The sequence below is a fragment of the Canis aureus genome, chromosome 30 (assembly GCF_053574225.1).
Source record: "Canis aureus isolate CA01 chromosome 30, VMU_Caureus_v.1.0, whole genome shotgun sequence".
NCBI classification, from domain to species: domain Eukaryota; kingdom Metazoa; phylum Chordata; class Mammalia; order Carnivora; family Canidae; genus Canis; species Canis aureus.
This window is the reverse complement of record NC_135640.1, coordinates 24,273,103-24,296,538: the sequence shown is the minus strand read 5'-3', so window position 1 is coordinate 24,296,538 and position 23,436 is coordinate 24,273,103. Positions and strand designations below refer to the sequence as shown.

At 37.3% G+C, this 23,436-nt stretch overlaps 2 long non-coding RNA genes across 2 annotated transcripts; one reads left to right on the top strand and one right to left on the bottom strand.

The window, feature by feature from the left end:
* The first annotated feature begins 931 nt into the window (after positions 1-931).
* LOC144301609 (uncharacterized) lies at positions 932-19,725 on the top strand. Its single transcript, XR_013368370.1, has 4 exons — positions 932-1,092; positions 3,646-3,692; positions 17,768-17,875; positions 18,784-19,725. It is a non-coding gene; the product is annotated as an uncharacterized LOC144301609 (long non-coding RNA).
* A 1,905-nt stretch (positions 19,726-21,630) lies between these two features.
* On the bottom strand, positions 21,631-22,185 carry LOC144301783 (uncharacterized). Its single transcript, XR_013368641.1, has 2 exons — positions 21,915-22,185; positions 21,631-21,742 (listed from the first exon to the last, which is right to left on the bottom strand). It is a non-coding gene; the product is annotated as an uncharacterized LOC144301783 (long non-coding RNA).
* Between the last annotated feature and the right edge of the window lie 1,251 nt (positions 22,186-23,436).

The following is a 23,436-nucleotide window of genomic DNA, read 5'->3' as shown; positions in this document are numbered from 1 at the left end:
GCGTGTGAACCGATATATGTTACTGTTAGCAACGTATGGAATTATCTCAATTCCCTATGCCTCCCCTCTGATCAAGAATACGTTACATAACTAAACAGTTTCTGATATTTGTCATGTAAGAGGTAAAATAATAGCAACTCATTACAGATTCCACTTGAAGCCTATTTGAGAAATTTCACATATGCTTAAAAGCTAGTTGTGTTTTCTTTTCTGTAAACTGTCTATTCATATACTTTGTCTATATTCCATTAAGATTTTGGTTCTTATTAATACATATTTTTAAATGTACTAAATAAACTGCAGCTCTCTGTGATATTAATTGCCAATATTTTCACATTTGTTCTATGTTTTTTACCTTTGCTTGTGATATTTATGCCAGGAAACATTACTGTTTTTAATGTAGTCTTTTCTTTTGCAGCTTTTCATGTTACTTTATATTTTAAAAAATGTTCTCTATCCTGATATAATAATAAATTTCCCATGCTTTCTTCTTGCATTTTAAGGATTTCTTTTTTCTGTGCTTAAATCATATGCCAATCTGAAATTATTTTTGTACAAAATTAAAATAGATGTGACTTTTTTCCCAATGACTTTCTAATTGCTCTAATGCCATTTAATGAATAATTCATCTTTCCCTTGTATATTTGAAATGAGTGGGTTACCATTGTTTTCAATGCCTCTTTTCTTATGATCCTCTTTGGTTCCATCTCTTAAAGCACCAGTGTGTATCTATCCTCTCCTTGTAACCACCAAAATCCTTGCTCAAAAAGACCAAAGCATCCATTTTAATTTTAGTTTAAATCCAGTAATATAACTTACTTCCTTTCAGAAAATTTGGATTTAGGAAGTTTTTTTTTTTTTTGAAAAACTATTTTTATTTGGTATCTGACTAACTACTTAATTAAAGAAATGTTATACATTAGGTCTAGGTTAAGACAGAATTTGTTTGATGTAAATTAATCATTCCTGTTTCTGCAAATCAAGAGTTTATCTACCTATACTTAGCAAAAAACTAACCCTGAATTTGAAGATGTACATTTGATAGAGGAATGCATGACTTCACATGGTTCAAGTGAAGACAGTGAAAAATAGGTAAGCTTTTGACCTGTACTAAAATTCAAGCTCTGCCACTAATATTTCTGTGAATTTGGGAAAGTTACTTTACCTTTCTGAATCTTCATTTTCACAATTACAGAATTGAGATAATAATGGATTCTTCATGAAATATTCTTGGGTCTAAAGTCAACATATTATACAGTAGAAAGGTTTATATCACTGATTATGATAATGTATTTATGTGTATTGCAAAAATGAGTTAAATGTATGGGGTTGAAATGTATGGGGTTAAAACAGAAAATTCAAATTTTGTTCTTTAGAATAGTTAAACATTTGGTGTCTACCTTTCACATTTTCTTATGTGTTTATGAGCCATATATAAGACATTTTGCAAAAAATGAGATTATCATAGCATATTCTTATGCAGCTTGTTAATTTTATTAAATAACACATACCTCCTCACACGTACATTTCTGTCTCCACCTAATACAGTAATTTTTGTATTATTAGTTGCAAGACATTTGTCTCTCATTTTGACAACAGGCATTTGTTCTCCTAAATGACAAAGCATTACATGAGGGTATAGTTTGAAAATAGAGTGAATATTTTTCTTCTTATTCTTCATATAGACCTCAACTACATTTTTTTAGATTTATTTATTCATTCATGAGAGCCACATACAGAGAGAGGTAGAGACATAGGCAGAGGGAGAAACAGGCTTGTTTCAGGGAGCCCCATGTGGGACTTGATCCCAGATCCCAGGATCATGCCCTGAGCCAAAGGCAGACACTCAACTGCTGAGCCTTAAAGCCCAATAAAGACATTTTGAAGTACAGGTTTCTTAATTTCTCTAATTGTAAGAGATAATAATGATGAATGAAAGCCTGAGGTTTAGGGTCAGACTAGGACCTAGCTATTACATTGAGGACTGTGTGATCTTGGATGAATCTTCTCAACAGTAAAATGGGGATAATAATCCTTTTCTGGACAAAGTGGTCTTTAGAATAGTTTTAGGATCATTAAAATGCTTACCAACTGTTAATCATATATGTATGTTTCTTATTTTGACCTATTATACCCAGAAAAATTGCATATATTATTACTTAAAACTGAGTGAAAAAATAAGTTGATATCAAGGAAATATTCTGGCTTATTGAAAATTGGTGATTATTTTTACACAAGTGTTAATTGTGTGCATATTTTTGCTCAAGATATATTCAAGGAAGTTTAGAACAGTTGAGGCTAAATATTTATTTTTATTTTGTGTTTTCAACCTGAGCAGCTTTGTTGAGGTGATGGATGTATTTGTGGGTGAATTTATAGTCACAAGTTTCATATTAGGTCATGAACCCAAAGAGATGTGTTATAAGTTTGAGGCTAAATCCAAGAGTCTATTATTTTTTTTATTGCTATTTGTCATGGTAGTGATATAAGCACTGAAGATGGAAACATAGTTTTTTGTTGCTGTTAAATTCGGAGAAATCAGATTATAGCTGATGTAATTTAGATGTTTGGAGGTGGGGGCATTTTCTGATAGCAAAATCTAATATATGTAGCTCCCAAAATGGAAAGCCTCTCTCAGGGGGATGACCTGCATCAGAGAATTTATTTTTCAATGTGGTGATGCTGACACCAACTTTAATACTGAATTTTTTTTAATGGAAGTTTTTTGATTGGAGGTGACTCAGATTTTGTATTTAGTCTTAACTGTGAGGGGAAGGGAGCAAAGGAGACATCCTTTCTTTCTGTACCCCAATGCCTTTAGCCTGAATTAATGTCTTCAACACTCATGTGCACTGCTTTAGTGTCTTGTTATTAATATTTCATATGCAATGGGCACCATAATAGTTTTCTTAACACTTACTTCATTGATCGGTATTCTACATGGTGAAGTAAGTGCTATCCTACTTATTTTATAGAGGACAAAACTTGAGGGGCACCTGGGGGACTCAGTTGTTTAAGTGCCTGCCTTTGGCTCAGGTCATAATCTCAGGGTTGTAGGATGAAGCCCTGCATGAGGCTTCAGGGGACTCCCTAGGGGAGTCTGTTCCTCCCTCTTCTTCTGCCTGCAGCTCTGCCTACTTGTTCTCCTCTCTCTGTGTCAAATACATGGGTAGAATTAAAAAAAAAAAAAGAGAAAAAAGAAAGAAAACTTGAGACTTAGGAAGTATAAATAATTTACCCTAAGTCACACAGTTTAAAGAGGGTAAAATCAATTAGGTATATCTAACTCTGGAGTTCGTATTTCCAGTCACCATGTTATAAGGCTGAATTACAGTAGTCATTGTGTGTTATACATGTTTAGCTGTCCAGAACTTAATAATTAACCTCTTTGTGGCTTGTCATCTTAGATACCAAGCCAGTGTCTAAATAATTGTTCAAAAAATATATATATATATATTTTAATTTGTAACACCTAGAAATTTCTAAACTCTACTTGGGAAAGAATGAAGATTTACATTTTAGTTATTGGCTTCTCAAAAACAAGTGACCATGACCACTGAAAGAGCACCTGTTATTGCTTTGTTTTCTGTTTTTTTTTTTTCAAAAACCCTGAACTTTCTTTTTTTTTTTTTTTTTTTTTTTTAGCACTGGCCTTTCATTCCCTCCCTCCTCTACTTGAACGTCTGGGAAAGGTAAGTTTCATTCTTGAGAATGGAAGATAATAATTCTGTGTTTCTGTTAAACTGAATGTAAAACTAAACCTTCTGCAAACATAACACATTCCTTTGGTCAGTTTTGTGCAGAATCTATCAAACTTGCCATAAGTTGACTACTGTAAATTGAGTTTGGATGATCATTTCCTTCATTTTTTAAGAGTGTAATGAAAACAACTCACCATGAAAGGTAAAACTGGTTAAAAGAATCAACCCATATATTGAATAATCATAAGCTTAGATATATGATGTACAGTTTCAAAGAAGTTTCTAATCTCCTGGGTTTGATATGAACAGTTACATATATTGTCTTCTTAAGATATAGCCTGAGGAAATGCCTTCCAGGTCTATCCTATATTCTTCTTCATTACCCACACCCATTCCTGTAGAACTATTTAATCTTTTCCACAAAGTTATCATGAGAAACTCTTATGCACTACTTCCTTTGGAACCATATGTTCTCAGTACACTTATTTTTATCACTTAAGAGGCAGAAAAAGCTTACATAAAATTCTAAATATATCCACTGCACATTTTAGATAATCCCCCACCTCACCCTTTTAAGGATTTATTTCTCTAATTGGCTTTCTCTCCAAATCTCCATACAGCTATTTCCAACTTTCTGAATTTTTAAATTTCACAACCTTTCTTCTCCCACCTTATTCTTATCAGACAAGCTCATCTACATCTTAGAAAAACAGGAATAAAACAGAAATCATCAGAAGACATTTCTCTCAGCCTCCTGTTCCCAAAGTTACAAATAAGACCTTCATTTGATCTTTCTTCCTTTTTTCCTATTAGAAAGAATCACTTCCCCCTTGAGCTGCAGAAAGTTAATTTTTCTGTCTTATTCCTCATCCCTTGCTTCCCACATTTTCAGGGGAAAAATCAATGATTTCCTCTATGTGTGTTCAACCTTTCACTCTCCATAAGTACCTTCCTTCCCTTAAGCTTTTAGACATGCTTACATTTTGGTCTAAAAATTTAAATATGAAAAAATGTAATGAAAAAATTAGAAAAGCTTCTCCGAGACATGGCAGTCCTTTTTGGCTAATGGTCCTTTTTGGCTGCTGACACAGCTAGAATTCTCAAGTTGGAAGAGCCCATGCTCAGTGTTCTCATTTGCTAGTCCTCAGAAATCAGACATGGTCCATGATTCCACTCATGTCAATCTTATCAGATCAAAATTGTCTGCCTATTGCTAAATAACAGTCCTTGTCATAGTTTACTTGAAATAATATCCAACAGCTTTGACTTCTTCCTCTTTCTTGAATGAAATGTCTTTGGCTTCCAGAAGACCAAGTTCTGGTTTTGTTTGCTGTTCTTTTGTACTAGCATGTCTTTTTACTATAATGCTTTAATACCTGAGGTTTTACTGATTCTAGGGAGACAGTCCTCTCGAGGGCTAGCCAATTCATAGAGATAGTAAAGGGCTCACCAGAGAACATACGTTTCAAGGAAAACTAACCAATCCAGAGCCCACACCCCTACTTCCTCTCCCCCATCAGGCTGTAATACCCCTGGCCAATATTCTCTACCCCAATCACTTCAGGGCTAGGTGCCAAATGTAGGAGAGCCAATACTCCAGAGTCTACTGAAATTATTTAAACTAATCATTTCTAAATCTGCATACCCTCACTCACCTATTTCTTCTCATGGAAACCACAATATTAACTCTTGCCTAGGTTTCTTCATGATCCTGGTGCTTTCTTGCATGACCCTTTGTGGTATGGAGTGCCCCTTTAGAAACTGTGTAACAAACCACCTTTCCAATGGCAATCATCTCTTGATTTGTTGCCCTCACAAAATCAAAATAATAATAAAACCTACACTTTAAAATACTCCTTAGAAGATCTATTCCTGTAGTCATCCTTAAATTAATGATTGGATATCTCTCTACAGAGCCTTCTGGAAATTATTGGAAATACATGTTATTTATCATAACAATTAGAATGTTGGACTTCCAGCATTATTGAGAGCAGTGGGTCAGGGATATTAGACATCCTGAAAAACAAGAATAGCATTACAAGAATCAAGAATTTTCTATAGCCCTGCATACTTTTAAAATGACCTGCCTAGTATACAGATAAACTTTAAAATTTCATCATAGAATCCAACTGTTTTACATATATATGTACAAGATATTGCTTTCATAGTTTTAATCCAAGTGGGATTTGCCAGAAATAAAACTATGTCTTAATTTGAGGAAAACCATTTAATCCATAATTTTACCAGAAGTTCCATTATTTTGGAAAATCATGTCACAAAGGGCAATATCATAAGTGGAATTTGAAATGCTAATGGTACATAGTTGTATGAGTCTTTATTTCTTGATTCACCATGTTTCTACAATGAAGAGTAAAATCTTGATTCTTCCTTACTGTTTTGTGTGTAGAATTGTCCCAGAATTTACATATTGAAAGACATTTTTCGTGATAGATTCCTTTCATGTCTCTTTAATATTATATCTATGCCATTCTACTAATTTTTACTCTATATAAAGTTGTAGGTTTTATTAACTATGCATTGCATGCTGAGATAAAGGGAGCATCACAATACAGTTGATAGAAAAAAAATGGGCATTGGGTCTTATAACCGTATCAAGATACAGCATCTAAAATTCTGATTATCTTTGGGATTTGGTCTAGGACTTATTCTCTTGCCTTTCTACCTACATTCTCCAGGCAATTACATATGCTGAAATTATAATTGTTTTCAAGACTGTTTACTCATTGAATGCTCATGCTTTATCCCCTGCCCATACTTTGTACATAGCTCCAGACTCTTTATTCTTCTGCTTTGCTAGCACACCCATCCCATGTCTATGGCCTTCCAAAGCTAACTCAGTCCTTTGCTGAAAGGATCTCCTTTGCCACAAAAGTCTGCCTTTTTTAGTATTCCCAATCTCAAAAGGCAAGTGTCAGAGACATTGGTGCTAAAATAATTAATTATCTCCTTCTTCCCTATACCTTTACCTTTTCTTTTCTTCTCTTCTCCTCTTCTCTCCTCTCCTCCCCTCTCCTCCCTTCCCCTCCCCTCCCCTCCCATCTCCTCTCCTCTCCTCTCCTCTCCTCTCTTCTCTTCTCTTCTCTTCTCTTCTCTTCTCTTCTCTTCTCTTCTCTTCTCTTCTCTTCTCTTCTTTCTCTTCTCTTCTCTTCTCTTCTTCTCTTCTCTCTTTCCCTTCTCTTCTTCTCTTCTCTTCTTTCTTTCTCTTCTCTTCCTCCTCTCCTCTTCTCTTCTCTTCTCCTCTTCTCTTCCTCTTCTTTCTCTTCTCTTCTCCTTTCTTTCTCTCTGTCTCTCTCTATATATCTCCCCAAACATACACTGACTTCAAATTGCTTTCATCTTGCAACAAGGAAAATCCCCACATCTTTCTTCACTTACCATGTTGCTCTTTGAAACAAAAATCTCTCTCCTACTCACAGACAAGCTCCTCAGGAAGTAGACTAATCACTGTCATTACTGCCTCACTGTGCACTGGTGCCTCAACATACTGTAACATAGAACAAGCTCTCACTGTTCACTGAAAGTACTTTAAATAAAGTTGTCAATGTCTTTCTTGTGTGCTAAGTACAAAGAGTGTACCTCAGGCCTTTCATGCCTGGCTTCTCTGTGGCTTCTGAAACCGTTGATTACATTTTGCTTCTTGACACACTTTTCTTCGTTTTTATATTCCTTCTTCTTCCCTTATGTCTTGGAACCCCCTAAATCTCTGGCCCAGGCAACTCTTCATACATACATCTAGTCTCTAAATGTACTTTATGTGTAACATGGCTTGATCTTCTTTTCTTTCTGTCCTTTTAAATCTATGGATTTATTTGAGTTATTTCATTCATACTTTAGGCTTCAACTACCACATGACAAACAATTACTTCTCTTTTTCTTTAGCACAAACTTTCTTTCCTGTTCTGGCTCAATTACTTATTGAACATTTCTATATTCCATAGGATCTTCAAGCCTTTATTCCATATGATCCTGAAAGCTGAATTCAGCCATTTTATACTACCCCCCAAGCCCATACCATCTTATGTATTTTGGAAATTGGTGAAGTTCATCATCTAACACATTGTCCCTCAGACTCTCTATGTTTATGCACTAACATATTTCTGTATTTACCAATTCCTGTTAACTACTCCTACTTTTGGTTTAGACCTCCATGTTCAATTAAATTGAATTTTTCACGAATTTATTCTCACTTTCCTTGTGTGGTATTATCTTCTACTCAGTTTTACTTTGTACATGCACAAGAATTATTTTTCCAATAGTCAATACTGATTACATCATTTCCACCTTAAAAATGTTGAACGGTCACCAATTATTTATTGCCTATCAGATAGTTTATTTGTGCCATGCATAGTGTGGCATTCAAAGTCTTTCCTTTTTAGCTCCTGGTTTTCACCCAAGCTCCAACATTCCATTCTCCTCCATACTTCACTTATGCTCTAGCCATGCCAAAAATTTTCTTTTTTTTTCCCTATACATAATCCTTTTGTGCTTCTTTTTGTCAGATCATTCCCTCTTTTAGAAATACTTTTTTCTTCCCTTGTCCACCTGATAGTCATGTTTATTTTTCAAAGTCAGCTTAAGCATTACCTCTGAAGATTTCTTTAGCTCTTCTAAGCAACTTAGGAACATTTGTCACAGCCCAGTAACCTTAGCCTAATTCCATTTTAGCAGATATTGCCATATCATGCAGAGCAATTTGTACATTTAGAATCAACTACAAATGACTAAAACTCTCAAATGATGTATAGTAAAAGGCCTAGTATATATATTTTTTAATTTTAACAAGAAATTCTTAGAGGAAAGAGGAGAGGGGGCTTACCCTCCTTTTAGTTAGCTAAGACTATTTGTTTTTAAAGTATAATTTTTTTGTGGGGTAATTTCAATGTTTCGCATATACTATCTGCATGTTATCACCACAGACTAAACACTCTGTTAATCGTTTTATTTACCCCAAGTAGATACATGTCATGTAAACTTTCATTGATGTACTAGGACAAAATATCATATTTATATCATATCACCACTGACAACCTAAAGTCAAGTATTAATTATCACAATTCTTTTTTTTTTTTTAATGGAATCCTGTATATAATTCAGGTACTGTGGTTTTTTTTTTTAATTATTTATTTATTCATGACACAGAGAGAGAGAGAGGCAGAGACATAGGCAGAAGGAGAGGCAGGCTCCTTGCAGGGAACCCGGTGTGGGACTTGATTCCAGGACTCTGGGATCATGCCCTGAGCAAAGGCAGACGCTCAACCACTGAGCCACCCAGGCATCCCAGTTATCACAATTCTTAAAGGTCCTTTTCCTATTTCTTTAGCAGAAATATCTTACTGGCCACCTTCTCTATGAAATCCACCTTCCTGCTCTGTTCCACAGATCTCTTTCCATTGCTTATTGTCACACAACTGTTCCTACCCTCAAATAGTTGTTAGTAGCTTGTGCAGAGAAGTCCAGGTGTACTTATTTCAAGGTTTTTTTGTTTTGTTTTGTGTTTTGCTTTTTTTCCCCCAAAATCTACATTCAGGGCATCTTATCCCATAACTGAAGATTTCAAGATATTATATTTAACAAGGATGTTTTTTCCTAAAATTGGCTCCTGGATCATTTTTAACTTGTTTACATTGACTACGCTTTTCTTGAAGTCACAGACAAAAAAAAAAAAAAAAAAAAAAAAAACTTCTCAATTTTTATACATACAATTTTCATTGTCTTCAACAAAGATTTATTCAATGAAAATTTATATGAATATGATAAATGTCAACTAAAGAGTGGACAACAGATTGTTTTCATTATTATTCATTTTTATTCAATTAGGTAAATCAAACTAATATTGTAGTTTTAATTTTTCATAATTATTCTTGAGAACACATTTCCTCTAAGTTGTTAAAATCCTTCAAAATTTTAGAAATTTCAAACAATTTAATTTAATTGATAGTGCTTTTTATCTTAGTCAAAAGCAATAATTAAGGTGAGTTTTAAAAATTATACTCTAAAAATAAAATACGATGAAAAATATAAAGTATGCTCTATGTCCCTGGTGTATTACTATCAAATTAGAGGTTTGGTATGTACCTAAACAAAGTACTAATGTTTTATAATCATATTATGTCAAAAGGTCTGGAACTCTTTATTTCAGACATCTTTGATAATACTTCAATATTAATGATAAAATAATATATCAATGATTTTTTATATCAATGATTATAACAAAATCATAATTATGATAATAAAAGCTATCGTTTTGAGTATTATTTTATGTGTTCTTAACAATAACATGGAATATGGGGATTATTTTCACTTTTAAGGATACTACTAGCAGTTGTAGCCCTTTGAGAAGCCTCAGTTTAATTTACAAAAAGTGATTTCTTGTCCAGGTATTATGGGATAGGGCTGTTTCTACCCGACTTTCCCCACTAAATGCAAACTATAAACACTGGAAATATCAACAAAAAGAGAACTCTGAAAGATAGAGATTAGGGATCCAGGGCTGGAGGAACAACACTGTTGTGGTGGGTCTTTCAACTCCCACACAGCAGAAGACCACCTGTGGCAAATATTTTCCCATTTCTGTTTGTCAACAGCAGGCGGCCCAGGTAGGCTCATTCTTCTCCTAGACTGAGCAAAAGTCCCTCCCATCATCATCAGCAGCAATAGGGATTGATAAGGATCCCAGCTGATGATAAAACCAGCCAAGAGAAGTTATCTCTTTACTCACTAAACCTGAGATGGATCTTTCCTCACCCAACATCCTCACACACATACACGCACATGCACACACTGAGACACCTGGGTGGCCTGGCAACACTGGGAGGGGAGATCATGTCACTATAAACATTATGGCCTAGGAGGTCTCTTTGTCCCCATGATCTGAAACTCCCTACATTACCTAGAAACAATACTACAAGGAAAACATAACCATTCTAAGTGTGTACCCACCAAATAGAACTTCGAAATACAAAAACACAAAACTTACAGCACTAAAAGGAGATACAGGAAAATCCAAATTTATTAGATCCTCAATGTATCTTTATAAGAAACTGATAAAATTAGTATATAGAAATCAGAGAGGATATACAAAAACAGCATAATTGACCACTAGGATCTAACTGGCATTTAAAGAAGACTTTGACCAACAACCATTAGCACAGTGTGCATCTTTTTGTGGGCCTGTGGAACATTTACCAAGGTAGACCATATCCATAAAATAAAACTTACAATATTTAACAGAATTAAAATTGTACAGATTCTGTTCTCTGACCACATGGAATTAAAATATAAATCAACATCAGAAAGACAAGAAAGTCTCCAAATACATAGGAATTAAACAACACACTCCTAGTGACCCATAGGTCAAAGAGGCAGTGTCAAAAGAAATTAAAACAAATACCCAGAACTGAATGAAAATACAAGATATAAAAATGTCTAGATTTTTTTTTTAATTTTTATTTATTTATGATAGTCACAGAGAGAGAGAGGTGCAGAGACACAGGCAGAGGGAGAAGCAGGCTCCATGCACCGGGAGCCCGACGTGGGATTCGATCCTGGGTCTTCAGGATCGCGCCCCGGGCCAAAGGCAGGCGCCAAACCGCTGCGCCACCCAGGGATACCAAAAATGTCTAGATTTTAACTAAAATGTGCTAAGAAGAAAATGTTTAGTGATAATAACTTACATTAGAAAAGACAAAAGGTCTCAAATCAATGCATTCCTACCTCAAGTAGAAAAAAAAAAGGAGAAAAATAGTCCCAAATAAGGCAGAAGCAAATAAATGAGAACTTAATGAAAATGAAGAAATGTGGGGAAAATCTGTTAAAAAAAGCAGTTGTTGGGGGAGGAGCAAGATGGCGGAAGAGCAGGGTCCCCAAATCACCTGTCTCCACCAAACTACCTAGAAAACCTTCCAATCATCCTGAAAATCTATGAATTCGGCCTGAGATTCAAAGAGAGACCAGCTGGAATGCTACAGTGAGAAGAGTTCGCGCTTCTATCAGGTAGGAAGACGGGGAAAAAGAAATAAAGACACAAAAGGCCTCCAAGGGGGAGGGGCCCGCGAGGAGCCGGGCTGAGGCCGGGGCGAGTGTCCCCAGGACAGGAGAGCCCCGTCCCGGAGGAGCAGGAGCTGCACCGACCTTCCCGGGGGAAAGGGGCTCGCGGGGAGGTGGAGCAGGACCCAGGAGGGCGGGGATGCCCTCGGGCTCCCGGGGACAGTAACAGCAACTGCGCGCCCAGGAGAGTGCGCCGAGCTCCCTAAGGGCTGCAGCGCGCACGGCGGCACCCGGAGCAGCTCGGGGGGCTCGGGGGCGGCTCCGCGGAGGGGGCTGCGCGGCCCGGGAGCGCGAATCCACCAGCGCAGGCTCCGGAGCACAGGGCGCCGGGACACAGCCCAGGATCCCGCCTCCCCCGGGACAGGCAGAGGCCGGGAGGGCCCAGGACAGCGAGGACGCTCCTGCCCCAGCTGAGCAGATCAGCGGCCCCGCCCCGGAGCCTCCAGGCCCTGCAGACGGAGTTCCTGCCGGAGCTGAATCCAGGTTTCCAGAGCTGCCCCGCCACTGGGGCTGTTCCTCCTGCGGCCTCACGGGGTAAACAACCCCCACCGAGCCCTGCACCAGGCAGGGGCACAGCAGCTCCCCCAACTGCTAACACCTGAAAATCAGCACAACAGGCCCCTCCCCCAGAACACCAGCTAGACGGACAACTTCCAGGGGAAGCCAAGGGACTTAAAGTACACAGAATCAGAAGATACTCCCCGGTGGTTCTTTTTTTGTTTGTTTGTTTTTGTTTTTGTTTTTGTTTTGTTTTGCTTTTTGATTTGTTTCCTTCCCCCACCCCCTTTTTTTTCTCCTTTCTTTTTCTTTCTCTTTTTCTTCTTTTTTTTTTTTTCGTTTTTTTTTTTCTTCCCTTTTTTTTTCTCTTTCTCTTTTCTTTCCTTCTTTCTCTCCTCTCTTTTTCTCTTTTTCCCAATACAACTTGCTTTTGGCCACTCTGCACTGAGCAAAATGACTAGAAGGAAAACCTCACCTCAAAAGAAAGAATCAGAAACAGTCCTCTCTCCCACAGAGTTACAAAATCTGGATTACAATTCAATGTCAGAAAGCCAATTCAGAAGCACTATTATACAGCTACTGGTGGCTCTAGAAAAAAGTATAAAGGACTCAAGAGACTTCATGACTGCAGAATTTAGAGCTAATCAGGCAGAAATTAAAAATCAATTGAATGAGATGCAATCCAAACTAGAAGTCCTAACGACGAGGGTTAACGAGGTGGAAGAACGAGTGAGTGACCTAGAAGACAAGTTGATAGCAAAGAGGGAAACTGAGGAAAAAAGAGACAAACAATTAAAAGACCATGAAGATAGATTAAGGGAAATAAACGACAGCCTGAGGAAGAAAAACCTACGTTTAATTGGGGTTCCCGAGGGCGCCGAAAGGGACAGAGGGCCAGAATATGTATTTGAACAAATTCTAGCTGAAAACTTTCCTAATCTGGGAAGGGAAACAGGCATTCAGATCCAGGAAATAGAGAGATCCCCCCCTAAAATCAATAAAAACCGTTCAACACCTCGACATTTAATTGTGAAGCTTGCAAATTCCAAAGATAAAGAGAAGATCCTTAAAGCAGCAAGAGACAAGAAATCCCTGACTTTTATGGGGAGGAGTATTAGGGTAACAGCAGACCTCTCCACAGAGACCTGGCAGGCCAGAAAGGGCTGGCAGGATATATTCAGGGTCCTAAATGAAAAGAACATGCAACCAAGAATACTTTATCCAGCAAGGCTCTCATTCAAAATGGAAGGAGAGATAAAGAGCTTCCAAGACAGGCAGCAACTAAAAGAATATGTGACCTCCAAACCAGCTCTGCAAGAAATTTTAAGGGGGCCTCTTAAAATTCCCCTTTAAGAAGAAGTTCAGTGGAACAGTCCACAAAAACAAGGACTGAATAGATATCATGATGACACTAAACTCATATCTCTCAATAGTAACTCTGAATGTGAACGGGCTTAATGACCCCATCAAAAGGCGCAGGGTTTCAGACTGGATAAAAAAGCAGGACCCATCTATTTGCTGTCTACAAGAGACTCATTTTAGACAGAAGGACACCTACAGCCTGAAAATAAAAGGTTGGAGAACCATTTACCATTCGAATGGTCCTCAAAAGAAAGCAGGGGTAGCCATCCTTATATCAGATAAACTAAAATTTACCCCAAAGACTGTAGTGAGAGATGAAGAGGGACACTATATCATACTTAAAGGATCTATTCAACAAGAGGACTTAACAATCCTCAATATATATGCTCCGAATGTGGGAGCTGCCAAATATATAAAGCAATTATTAACCAAAGTGAAGAAATACTTAGATAATAATACACTTATACTTGGTGACTTCAATCTAGCTCTTTCTATACTCGATAGGTCTTCTAAGCAAAACATCTCCAAAGAAACGAGAGCTTTAGATGATACACTGGACCAGATGGATTTCACAGATATCTACAGAACTTTACATCCAAACTCAACTGAATACACATTCTTCTCAAGCGCACATGGAACTTTCTCCAGAATAGACCACATATTGGGTCACAAATCGGGTCTGAACCGATACCAAAAGATTGGGATTGTCCCCTGCATATTCTCGGACCATAATGCCTTGAAATTAGAACTAAATCACAACAAGAAATTTGGAAGGACCTCAAACACATGGAGGTTAAGGACCATCCTGCTAAAAGATAAAAGGGTCAACCAGGAAATTAAGGAAGAATTAAAAAGATTCATGGAAACTAATGAGAATGAAGATACAACCGTTCAAAATCTTTGGGATGCAGCAAAAGCAGTCCTAAGGGGGAAATACATCGCAATACAAGCATCCATTCAAAAACTGGAAAGAACTCAAATACAAAAGCTAACCTTACACATAAAGGAGCTAGAGAAAAAACAGCAAATAGATCCTACACCCAAGAGAAGAAGGGAGTTAATAAAGATTCGAGCAGAACTCAACGAAATCGAGACCAGAAGAACTGTGGAACAGATCAACAGAACCAGGAGTTGGTTCTTTGAAAGAATTAATAAGATAGATAAACCATTAGCCAGCCTTATTAAAAAGAAGAGAGAGAAGACTCAAATTAATAAAATCATGAATGAGAAAGGAGAGATCACTACCAACACCAAGGAAATACAAACGATTTTAAAAACATATTATGAACAGCTATACGCCAATAAATTAGGCAATCTAGAAGAAATGGACGCATTCCTGGAAAGCCACAAACTACCAAAACTGGAACAGGAAGAAATAGAAAACCTGAACAGGCCAATAACCAGGGAGGAAATTGAAGCAGTCATCAAAAACCTCCCAAGACACAAGAGTCCAGGGCCAGATGGCTTCCCAGGAGAATTTTATCAAACGTTTAAAGAAGAAATCATACCTATTCTCCTAAAGCTGTTTGGAAAGATAGAAAGAGATGGAGTACTTCCAAATTCATTCTATGAAGCCAGCATCACCTTAATTCCAAAGCCAGACAAAGACCCCGCCAAAAAGGAGAATTACAGACCAATATCCCTGATGAACATGGATGCAAAAATTCTCAACAAGATACTGGCCAATAGGATCCAACAGTACATTAAGAAAATTATTCACCATGACCAAGTAGGATTTATCCCTGGGACACAAGGCTGGTTCAACACCCGTAAAACAATCAATGTGATTCATCATATCAGCAAGAGAAAAACCAAGAACCATATGATCCTCTCATTGGATGCAGAGAAAGCATTTGACAAAATACAGCATCCATTCCTGATTAAAACTCTTCAGAGTGTAGGGATAGAGGGAACATTCCTCGACATCTTAAAAGCCATCTATGAAAAGCCCACAGCAAATATCATTCTCAATGGGGAAGCACTGGGAGCCTTTCCCCTAAGATCAGGAACAAGACAGGGATGTCCACTCTCACCACTGCTATTCAACATAGTACTGGAAGTCCTAGCCTCAGCAATCAGACAACAAAAAGACATTAAAGGCATTCAAATTGGCAAAGAAGAAGTCAAACTCTCTCTCTTCGCCGATGACATGATACTCTACATAGAAAACCCAAAAGACTCCACCCCAAGATTGCTAGAACTCATACAGCAATTCGGTAGCGTGGCAGGATACAAAATCAATGCCCAGAAGTCAGTGGCATTTCTATACACTAACAATGAGACTGAAGAAAGAGAAATTAAGGAGTCAATCCCATTTACAATTGCACCCAAAAGCATAAGATACCTAGGAATAAACCTAACCAAAGATGTAAAGGATCTATACCCTCAAAACTATAGAACACTTCTGAAAGAAATTGAGGAAGACACAAAGAGATGGAAAAATATTCCATGCTCATGGATTGGCAGAATTAATATTGTGAAAATGTCAATGTTACCCAGGGCAATATACACGTTTAATGCAATCCCTATCAAAATACCATGGACTTTCTTCAGAGAGTTAGAACAAATTATTTTAAGATTTGTGTGGAATCAGAAAAGACCCCGAATAGCCAGGGGAATTTTAAAAAAGAAAACCATATCTGGGGGCATCACAATGCCAGATTTCAGGTTGTACTACAAAGCTGTGGTCATCAAGACAGTGTGGTACTGGCACAAAAACAGACACATAGATCAGTGGAACAGAATAGAGAATCCAGAAGTGGACCCTGAACTTTATGGGCAACTAATATTCGATAAAGGAGGAAAGACTATCCATTGGAAGAAAGACAGTCTCTTCAATAAATGGTGCTGGGAAAATTGGACATCCACATGCAGAAGAATGAAACTAGACCACTCTCTTTCACCATACACAAAGATAAACTCAAAATGGATGAAAGATCTAAATGTGAGACAAGATTCCATCAAAATCCTAGAGAAGAACACAGGCAACACCCTTTTTGAACTCGGCCATAGTAACTTCTTGCAAGATACATCCACAAAGGCAAAAGAAACAAAAGCAAAAATGAACTATTGGGACTTCATCAAGATAAGAAGCTTTTGCACAGCAAAGGATACAGTCAACAAAACTCAAAGACAACCTACAGAATGGGAGAAGATATTTGCAAATGACATATCAGATAAAGGGCTAGTTTCCAAGATCTACAAAGAACTTATTAAACTCAACACCAAAGAAACAAACAATCCAATCATGAAATGGGCAAAAGACATGAACAGAAATCTCACAGAGGAAGACATAGACATGGCCAACATGCATATGAGAAAATGCTCTGCATCACTTGCCATCAGGGAAATACAAATCAAAACTACAATGAGATACCACCTCACACCAGTGAGAATGGGGAAAATTAACAAGACAGGAAACCACAAATGTTGGAGAGGATGCGGAGAAAAGGGAACCCTCTTACACTGTTGGTGGGAATGTGAACTGGTGCAGCCACTCTGGAAAACTGTGTGGAGGTTCCTCAAACAGTTAAAAATATACCTGCCCTACGACCCAGCAATTGCACTGTTGGGGATTTACCCCAAAGATACAAATGCAATGAAACGCCGGGACACTTGCACCCCGATGTTTCTAGCAGCAATGGCCACTATAGCCAAACTGTGGAAGGAGCCTCGGTGTCCAACGAAAGATGAATGGATAAAGAAGATGTGGTTTATGTATACAATGGAATATTACTCAGCTATTAGAAATGACAAATACCCACCATTTGCTTCAACGTGGATGGAACTGGAGGGTATTATGCTGAGTGAAGTAAGTCAGTCGGAGAAGGACAAACATTATATGTTCTCATTCATTTGGGGAATATAAATAATAGTGAAAGGGAAAATAAGGGAAGGGAGAAGAAATGTGTGGGAAATATCAGAAAGGGAGACAGAACGTAAAGACTGCTAACTCTGGGAAATGAACTAGGGGTGGTAGAAGGGGAGGAGGGCGGGGGGTGGGAGTGAATGGGTGACAGGCACTGGGGGTTATTCTGTATGTTAGTAAATTGAACACCAATAAAAAATAAAAAATAAAAAAAAAAAAGCAGTTGTTGGGGAGAAAAACATGAAATTGATTAATCTCTATCTTTATTCAGGTTGCTATAACAAAATATCACAGAGCAGGTGACTTAAATAAAGAATCGAAATTCACTTCTCACATTCTGGAGTCTGGAAGTTCAGGATCAGAGTGCCCAAGTGGTCAGGTGAGGGCTCTTTTCTCAGTCAATACTTGTATCCTCACATGGCTAAAGGCTGTGGGGAACTCTGTCAGACCTCTTTTATAAGAGCACTAATCCCATTCATGAAGCCTCTGTCCTCATCTCCTAAACACCCTCAAAAGCCTTACCCTCTAATATCACCACATAAGGAGTGAGGTTCCAACAAAGGAATTGGGCAGTATTCAGACCATAGCAAGTTCTAAGACTAACAAAAATAAAAGAAGTTACAAATTATCAAACTGAGATAAAAAGAAGAATGTCATTAGCTTGAAGCCATTTATAAGATAATGAGGGAATACTATAAACAGCTCTATGCTCATAAATTCAACAACTTTGAAGAAATGGACCAATTCCTTAACAAAAAGACCACAACAACTCAACCAAGATGAAACTGCCAAATTGAATAGTCTATATTTGAAAATCTTCCCCCAAAATATCTCCAGGCCCAGATGGTTTCACTGGTGAATCCTATCAATTAGATAACTGGCACCAATTTTACATATTTCTTGCAGAAAACAGAAGATGAGAACACTTCCATCACTTGTTGTGTAGCCAGTTTTATTGTAATGCAAAAAAAAAACCAAAAGTACCGAAGACAAAACTCATTCTCTTTCTTGAGTTTAGACGTGAAAATCAACATAATTTTAGCAAACTGGATCTAGTAATAAATAAAATGATTATATACCAAACCAGTGGGACTTATTCCAAATATGTAAGACACATAAAAATATGTGTCCTTGTGTCCCTTTGGCTTTCTCTTTCTCTCTCCCTCCCTCCTTCCTTCCATTCCTTCTCCTTTTCTCTTTCTTTTTGTGATAAGATTACTTAACATGAGACCTGATTAACGAATTTTTATTTATTTCTTTTAAAAGATTTTATTTATTTATTCATAGAGATGCAGAGAGAGAGAGAGGCAGAGACACGGGCAGAGGAAGAAGCAGGCTCCATGCAGGGAGCCCGACGCGGGACTCGATCCAGTGTCTCCAGGATCACGCCCTGGGCTGCAGGAGGCGCTAAACTGCTGAGCCACCAGGGCTGCACTGATTAATGAATTTTTAAAGTATTACACTAAATTGTTAACTACAGGCACTGTTATACAGCAGAAAGTTAGAACTTAGCTTGACCCACTGACAGCAATTACCCATTTTTCCCCTTCCTCCAGGCAACTACCATTCTGTTTTCTGCTTCCATGAGTTTGCTGTTTTGTATGCCTCATATAAGTGGAATGATGCAGTCTTTGTCCCTCACTGCCTGATTTATTTCACTTCCAGGTCCATCCATGTTGTTGCAAATGGTAGGATTTCCTTCTTTTTTTAATGCTGAATAATGTTCATTGCATATATTTGCCACGGTTTTTTAATCCATTCTTCTGTCGATGAACATGTGGGTTTTTCCCTCATCTTGGCTTGTGATTGATACTATAATGAACTTAGAAGTGCAGATATGTCTTTGAGATCCTAATTTTATTCTTTGGATATATATCTAGGAGTGGGATTGCTGAATCATATGGTAGATTTATTTTGAATTTTTTAGGAAACTTCATACTGCTTTCCATAGTGGCTAGACAGATCATTTACATTTCCACAAACAGTGTCCAAGGCTTCCAATTTCATAACATACTCACCTACATTTGTTGTCTTTTGATTTTATGATAATAGGTTTCCTAACATGTATGAGGTATGTGGTAGCTTATTGTAATTTCTATCTGTATTTCCCTGATAGTGATTTTAAACATCTTTTTGTAGACTTCTTGGCAATTTGTAGGTCTTCTTTGAATAAATGTCTATTCAAGTCCTTTGCCCATTTTTAAATTAAATTGTCATTTTATTATTAAATTATGGTTGTTTCTTGTATCTTTTGGATATTTACCTTTATTGAATATGTGGTTTATAAACGTTTTCTCTCATTCTGTGGATTTCTCTTTCACCCTGATGACAATCATTCTTTTGTGGTTTTATTTTTATGTAGTCTCACTTCCACTTGTCTATTTTTGCATTTGTTGCTTGTGCTTTTTTTTAAAGATTTTATTTATTTATTCATGAGAGACAGAGATAGGCAGAGACACTGAGGCAGAGACACTTTCCACAGAAACATGTGGGACCCGATCCTGGGATTCCAGGGTCATGCCCTGGGCCGAAGGCAGGCGCCAAACTGCTGAGCCACCCAGGGATCCCATGTTGCCTCTGCTTTTGTTGTCACATCCATGAAATCATTGCTGAGACCAAGATCATAAAGCTATCCCCCCCATGTTTTCTTCTAGGAATTTTACAGTTTCAAATCTTGTGTTTCAAGTCTTCAATCCTCTTTAAGCTGATTTTTGTTTTGAATGGTGTAAGATAGGAGTCCAATTCCATTGTTTTGAAAATAGATAGCCTTTTTCCCCAAATCATTTATTGAAGAGACTACTCTCTCTATATTTTCTTACACTCTTATTTCAGGACAGTTGACTATAGATGTGTGGACTTGTTTCTGGTCTCTTTATTGTGTTCCATTGATCTATAGGTCTATTTTTATGCTAGTACAATAGTTTTAATTATAATAGTTTTGGAACACTGATTTTAAAAACTGGAATTGTGATGCCTCCAACTTTGTTCTTCTTTTTCAAGATTGCTTCACCTCTTCTGGGTCTTTTTTGTTCCATATGAATTTTAGAATTTTCTTTTTCTATTTCTGTAAGAAATGCCATTGAGATTTTGATGGGAATAGCATTGAATATGTAAATTGCTTAGGGTAGTATGGACATTTAACAATATTAAATCGACCCATGAATCTAAAATGTCTTTCACTTATTTCTTTTTTAAAATCTTTCATTAGTGTTATATAATTTATAGCTTATGAGTCTTTCACTTCCTTGCTTAAGTTAACTCCCAAATATGTTATTCTTTGTGATACTATTGTAATGGCCTCATTGCATTCGTTGATATTCTGTGAGAATACATGTAAAAACACTTTTAAGAGAAATATAAATAGAAATCATAAATTTCACATATTATTTCTCTAAAATATGGTGAGAAATGGTAATAAAAAAAACTTTTCCACAGATATACTTGTGGGGGAAATGACTATATCTCTCTTAAGAACACAAGGACACGGATCTTAATTTAGAAATTTTATTTGTTGATGTAGAAAGTAGCAAATAAAACATACTTATTTACATGATTGGAATTCAAATCCCTATTTCCTTTAAAGGCCTAGGCAAAGCCTAATGATATGGTATCAGATGAGTGTTTAGTATTTACTTTAGTAGCATTTAGGTATCTCTATATTTAAGAAAAATATGCTTCAATCATTAAAACATACCTGCCTCACTCCAAAACAATTAATTTCAATCACTATAAAACAGAGCTCCTATAATACTTCAAAGGTTACTTGATGCTAGATATAATTTATATGAAAGCGTAGACATTAGAAATTTTATTTAACAACTGCTTGTTTAGATCTACCTTTCAGTCCTTTTCATAGTAATTTCACTAGTAATTGACTAGTAGATCCAATAACTACTCAGGATTCATATAGATTGCATCTTTATTTATTGGTTAATTTTTGTTATTGTTGTTGATACCTTGATTTTATTGTCATCACCCCTATTTTTCAGATGTGGTCTCTCTGTAGTTGGCTTTCTCCATTGCATTCTCATGTAGATAGGCCCAGATCTCTGGCCTCTGCCACTGACAGGCCACTGCTTGGATCATCAGAGCTCTCTGGGGTCTCTTGTTCAGACTCCAGCTGATTCTGATGTATTTTCTTGTTTGTTCTGTAGTAACAGACTATTATTGTTGGATTTTTTGTGTTCTTCATTTTATCCAAATTCTGTTGATGGCCTAATGTTGCTCTTATGACTTCCTTTTGCACCTGTTAGAAAAAGAAGATGAAGCCATAAGGACATTAGTTTGGAGGAAGAGGAGGGAGGGTGGATGGCAGGGAGGCTTTATAAGAAGGGGTATGAGTTGCAAGACAAGGAGAGTGTAGGGGTTGTAGGATGGAAATCTAAAGAAGAGGAGAAGCATGAATAGAGACATCTTACCTTGTCATTTTTTTTGTTGTTGGAGGGACAAGAAATGTTCTGCTTTTTCCTTCCTTTGGTGCATGGCATTCGGCGTTTCATTCTCATACTTGATTGTTCTAGATTTATGCTAGGCTTTTATGGTATGTGGATCTTATCACCATATTTAAGCCTCCTAGTGATCTATCTCAGGGCTCCTGACTTTCGTTTATGTACATATACACACTTTCCCTTAGACAATGTGGAGTCATATCCTTTGGCTTTGGTCATCAAAGAACTGTTCCAGCCAATGGGTGGCTTCAACATCACAAAGCGTTACTTCTGACATCTTTGTGGGTGGGGGGATATAGGTTTGATGCTGTGGTCAGTTCTTTAACAACCTTAAAGATAGGTCCTAAAATGACCTGTAATTCTTCTTTATCTCCAATATACAATTCTGATGGCAAACATGACATAAAGAGGGAGTTTCTTCCATTCATGCTCCATTACACCCCTATTCTGTGGTTCATTTGGTTCTTTCTCACTCTTCACCATTACCTTTTATTATGAATTTCTTTTTTTTTTAAGATTTTATTTTATTTATTCATGAGATGCACAGAGAGAGAGAGAGAGAGAGAGGCACAGACACAGGCAGAGGGAAGAAGCAGGCTCCATGCAGGGAGCCTGATTGATATGGGACTCGATTCCAGGTCTCCAGGATCATGCCCTGGGCTGAAGGTGGCACTAAACTGCTGGGCCACCAGGGCTGCCCTTATTTTGAATTTCTTATCTAAACTTTCTCCAAACTAATGGGGCCATATTTAAATCTATAAAGATATTTGTTCTTTATTTTTTATTTTAATCACCCATTGCTCATCACACAAGTGCATTCCTAAATTCCCATCCCCTATTTTACCCATCTCCCCACTCACCTCCCTTTTGGTAACCATCAGTTGGTTCTCTATAGTTGAGTCTGGTTTTTTTGTTTGTTTGTTTGTTTTGGTTTGGTTTTTTTTTTTTTTTTGGTTTATTTGTCTGTCTGTCTCTCTTTTTTCCCTTTGTAGTCTATGAGGAGATCTGAATTATATCATTTTCCCACCACAAACCTTCCTATGCACTTTGAAGACCAGTTATTTTTTGGTTACTGCCAGGCAAATTTTTTTTTAAGATTTTATTTATTTAGGGACACCTGAGTGGCTCAGTGGTTGGGCGTCTGTCTTTGGCTTGGGCCATGACCATAGGCCTGAGATTGAGTCTTGCATTGGGCTCCCTGCAGGTAGCCTGCTTCTCCCTCTGCCTATGTCTCTGTGTCATAAATAAATAAATAAATAAATAAATAAATAAATAAATAAAATTTAATAAGATTAATAAGATTTTATTTATTTGAGAGAGAGAGAAAGAGAGAGAACAAGCAGGAGGAGGAGTGGATGGGGAGGGAGTGGGAGGGGGATTAATCTCAACCAGATTCCTCACTGGGCTCAGAGCCTGATGTAGGACTCAATCTCACAACTCTGAGATCATGTTCTGAGCCAAAACCAAGACTTGATCACTTAACCAATGGAGC